Here is a 5589-nt window from a genome sequence, read left to right as displayed (position 1 = left end):
ATAATGCCTTGCGTGCACGTCTGTTCTGAACTGAAGGTATCCTGCCAGACGGATTGGTCGAGGAGGAACAGTAACTTGGCCTGCTGGGTCTCCTGATTTAAATCCCCTGGACTTTTTTCTTTGTGGATGCATTAAAGACGCTGTCTGTCGCGATATTCCAACAACTACAGAGGACATGCAGAAACGTATCGTGCTTGCTTGCAATTCTCTTCAACAGGCAACTCTGGTAGCAGTAAATAATTCTTTCATTCAACGAGTGCACCAATGTATCGGTGTCCAGGGTCACCACTCTCAGCACCTTTGAATGTTCTAATCCTGGGCAGTGGTACAGAAGAGTCAAAGTCAATTTTGTGCTACGTTTTTACTTGATTTTAATTTTTTGGACAACTCCAGAAAGTGGACGAGTTTGTAATCCCGGGCTCAAAATCAGTGTTGTGTTATGTAATTAATGACGTTGTATTTCAGTGAATGGTACACTGTGATACATTTTTGAAAAGGTCTTTAGGAGAGGAAATGAATTACCGAATAAAAAATACAGAGTGCCATTGAAAAAGGTCATGTTCATATCATTGTAAAAAACAAAGCTACAACGAAGGCAATTATGCTGATTAATGTCCCACTGACGGCTAAAGAACATTTGCTTGAAACATTTTGTAATTTGAATCTGGACAAACAGCTATTTAGGGTGGTCAAGATAAATGGGACACCTTTTATATATGTCTCACGCTGTTCTTCTCTCCTGTAGCTCTCTTATTTACAACCAATGTATCTCGACTGAGTGGTGACAGGCGGCGTTTTCAGATGAATCACGTTTCGTGCTACATCGGATAGATGACCGTTGCCGTGTACGGCCCTACAACAACCGTCGAAAGGGTCCAGGCCGGAGAAGGGAGCGTAATGGTATGGGAAATCTTTTCGTGGAATTCTCTGGGTGATCTGTTCATCAACGTATCAACACAATCTATTTTTGGGTATCACGTCCACGCCTTCAGGTAGTCTGTTCTTTACTCGGCACGTTAGTATCTAGCTGCAGGACAACGCAATGTGTCACCCTGCCTGCAGTGCACGTGCGTAGTTCGAAGGGCACCAAGATGAGTTACATTACTTCTCTGGCCGCCAAACTCCCCGGATTTAAACGTAATGGAAAATCTGTGGGACCACGTCGTTCGGACTGTTCGCACCGTGGATCCTCTACCAATAAACACATCGCAGCTGGCCACGACAATGGAGTCGGCGTGGCTCTCACATCCTGTCGGTACCTTCCACAACCTCCTCGACTCTCTTCCTGCATGAATGCGCTGCAAAAGGTAGTTATTCAGCCTTTTGACAGCTCGTCACGTTAATGTGACTGGACCGTGTTTACCAATTACGTGTAGACCAAGTCATTTCATTGTTTATTTTGCCTTCGACCTTATCCAAAACTGCGCAAACAGTGCTTTTATGCGCACAACGTCAGTCCTGCACTGGAGTGCAGAATTCCGATATTTATTGCTGGTATGCTGCACATCGAGAGGATTTCTATTGTTGACTTCAACAGAGCTGATTCTTGGTTATCTTTCACATAGTCTGCCACTGCATAGTCTTCTTCCACTGCTTCACTTGCAACAGTCCTCTAAGACCTGTTTTTCTAAGCAAACACAGCCTATCGACGTCACTGCGAGCGTGGAGAGCATGGTGAACTGTATTTACAGATTATCCACTTCGACTGCTATTGCTGCTACTGCTACTACTACCACTACTGCTACTACTATTGTTATTACCATGCTCAGGCAGGACACTGTAATCGACTAAAACACGTAACAACTTCAAAAAATGTTAAAAACAAACTATATCACATAAATAGCTACAGTATGACAAAGGAAAGCTATAAATAAATAAATGAAATATGCAGTTGGCAGGACAGCAAGTACTAACTGCAACAGTGGCGAAATGGACACTCTTGATTCTGTTTCACTAGTTTTTTTTAATCTATCGTCTTTCTGAACATGCCCATACAACCATCTCAACACAGCAAATATTATATTACACATTACAGCTTGTTCTGACAACTGAAAGTAAACATTAGTTTAAGTCGTACCCTGGTACGAAGCTACGTAGGCTTGACGAAGGACTGATTCCAACATAAAACAAGTTTCAGAACTACGGTATACTGAAACGAGTAAACAAGAATAAAATACAGCAACGGATACACAGATCTAGTATGCTGTAAATATTCTGCTGGTAACACAATATGAAATGATAAATCGCCGTTGGTACACATATGGGATATTCCCAATAAAATCCATATGAATGGATGTATTTCTAAATTACCGATAAAATATTCTTTTGTATGTCCTGCAAGAATTGTTACAAAAGCTGCGGATAGAGAATTGAATATTTGAGCTGGTCTATAAGTACCATTAAACAGAAGAGGAAAGGAGTTTGCGAGAATTAGATTTTGGTGTAACAGCTGTATAGTTGCACCAGTATTCAGACATACACACATAGGAGTTTCACTAGCTGAAGACCGAGCAGGGACCGTTAGTCAGGTTTCTTGAGGCATTATTGCTTACGGCATAGAGTAATAATAGATTTTGATATTCAAAATCATGTATCCAATCTGTCCCAGGGAATCTAAGGCGCAGCTATAGTCAACAGATACCACAGGAAATACGAAAAAGGCGACTAGCTCTGGAAACGAGCAAGAAGCCACATAACTCTACTAACGCTTGGCCCAGCAACGGAACGGTGTAGGATGGTAAGATAGACAAAAGCATAAAAATGCGACGATTATGCTTGGGGCACATCGTAGTGTAGTTGTTTAAGGTGTCACGTTTTTTGGAAGTCACCAGTATCAGGAAGCCCTTCTGAGCCACGACGTGGTGTCTGTGAAGACAAAACGGTGTTCGCTAGAGTCTGGAACGCCCCTTAGTCTCGTTCTCGGACCTTCTGTGAAGTCACACGTAGTCTCGCTTGCAGCCGCGAGCGGAATCCAGGACTACTTGCTGTATTGCGCCACGGATTTGCGCGGGAACATTTCTTGGTGTATCTGGGTTAGGCGCGTAATGGGGCCCCTTAGGCATATGGCGGCTAAGGATGGAAAGAAATCCAGTGTGCACTCCGTGTGCATTCCGGGTGGAGTCATTCCTGATGTGGAAAGGGTCCTTCCGGATGCCATGAAGAGCACAGGGCGCAGGCAGCTGCAGGTGGTGGCACATGTCGGCACTAATGACGTATGTCGCTTTGGATCTGAGGAAATTCTCTCTGGATTCCAGCGGCTATCTGATTTGGTGAAGGCTGCCGGTCTTGCTTGCGAGATGAAGGCAGAGCTCACCATCTGCAGCATCGTCGACAGAACCGACTGCGGACCTTTGGTGCAGAGCCGGGTGGAGGGTCTGAATCAGAGGCTCAGACGGTTTTGCGGGGGTGTTGGCTGCAGATTCCTTGACTTGTGCCATAGGGTGGTGGGGTTTCGGGTTCCGCTGAGTAGTTCAGGAGTTCACTGCACTCAGCTGGCGGCTACACGGGTAGCGGAGGCTATGTGGCGTGGACTGGGCGGTTTTTTTTAGGTTAGAAGGCCTCGGGAAAGTACGGGGTGGGCTGCAATCTCAAAGGGTGCATGGCAAATACAGGACGTGCTTGGATCAAGGAACAGTCGGAATTGTAGTTGTAAATTGTTGTAGTTGTGCTGGGAAAGTCCCTGAGCTTCAAGCGCTAATAGAAAGCACAGAAGCTGAAATCGTTATAGGCACAGAAAGCTGGCTAAAGCCTGAAATAAGTTCTGCGGAAATTTTTACGAAGTCTCAGACGGTGTTCAGGAAAGATAGATTAGGCAGAATTGGTGGTGGAGTGTTTGTGTCTGTCAGTAGTGGTTTATCTTGTAGTGAAGTCGAAGTAGATACTCCGTGCGAATTGGTATGGGTGGAGGTTATACTTAACAGCCGAACTAAGTTAATAATTGACTCCTTCTACCGACCCCCAGACTCCGATGATATAATTGCTGAACAGTTCAGAGAAAATTTGAGTCTCGTATCAAATAAATAACCCCACTCATACGGTTATAGTTGGTGGGGACTTCAACCTTCCCTCGATATGTTGGCAAAAATACTTGTTCCAAACCGGTGGTAGGCAGAAAACATCTTCCGAGATTGTCCTAAATGCTTTCTCCGAAAATTATTTCGAGCAGTTAGTCCACGAACCCACGCGAATTGTAAGTGGTTGCGAAAACACACTTGACTTCTTAGCCACAATCAATCCAGAGCTAATAGAGAGCATCATGACTGATACAGGGATTAGTGATCACAATGTCGTTATAGCTAGGCTCAATACCGTTTCTTCCAAATCCACCAGAAACAAACGCAAAATAATTTTATTTAAAAAAGCGGATAAAGTGTCACCAGAAGCCTTCCTAAGAGACAATCCCCATTCCTTCCGAAATGACTATGCAAATTTAGACGAGATGTGGCTCAGATATAGTAGCAACAGCAATTGAGAGATTCATACCTCATAAATTGGTAAGAGATGGAACTGATACCCCATGGTACACAAAACAGGTCCGAACGCTGTTGCAGAGGCAACGGAAAAAGCATGCGAAGTTTAGAAGAACGCGAAATCCCGAAGATTGGCTAAAATTTACAGTCGATCGAAATTTGGCACGGACTTCAATGCGAGATGCCTTTAATAGGTTCCACAATGAAACATTGTCTCGAAATTTGGTAGAAAATCCGAAGAAATTCTGGTCGTATGTAAAGTACACAAGCGGCAAGGCGTAGTCAATACCTTCGCTGCGCAGTGCCGATGGTACTGTTACCGACGACTATGCCGCTAAAGCGGAGTTATTGAACGCAGTTTTCCGAAATTCCTTCACCAGGGAAGACGAATGGAATATTCCAGAATTTGAAACACGAACAGCTGCTAGCATGAGTTTCTTAGAAGTAGATACCTTAGGGGTTGCGAAGCAACTCAAATCGCTTGATATGGGCAAGTCTTCAGGTCCAGATTGTATACCGATTAGGATCTTTTCAGATTACGCTGATACAATAGCTCCCTACTTAGCAATCATATACAACCGCTCGCTCACCGATAGATCTGTACCTGCAGATTGGAAAATTGCGCAGATCGCACCAGTGTTTAAGAAGGGTAGTAGGAGTAATCCATCGAACTACAGACCTAGATCATTGACGTCGGTTTGCAGTAGGGTTTTGGAGCATATACTGTATTCAAACATTATGAATCATATTAACAGAATCTTCCGTCGGTTCTTGGTAGAACAACATTATAACAATCAATGAAAAGCACCAGTTTGCTTTTGTTCTACAATATTGTAGAACAAAAGCAAACTGGTGCTTTTCATTGATTGTCATTATGAATCACCTCGAAGGGAACGATCTACTGATACGTAATCAGCATGGTTTCAGAAAACATCGTTCTTGTGCAAGGCAGCTAGCTCTTTATTCGCACGAAGTAATGGCCGCTATCGACAGGCGATCTCAAGTTGATTCCGTATTTCTAGATTTCCGAAAAGCTTTTGACACCGTTCCTCACATGCGACTTCTAATCAAGTTGCGGTCCCTATGGGGTATCGTCTCAGTTGTGCGACTGGATTTGTGA

The sequence above is a fragment of the Schistocerca americana genome, chromosome 3 (genome assembly GCF_021461395.2).
Source record: "Schistocerca americana isolate TAMUIC-IGC-003095 chromosome 3, iqSchAmer2.1, whole genome shotgun sequence".
NCBI lineage: Eukaryota > Metazoa > Arthropoda > Insecta > Orthoptera > Acrididae > Schistocerca > Schistocerca americana.
Note: the sequence above shows the minus strand (reverse complement) of the source record.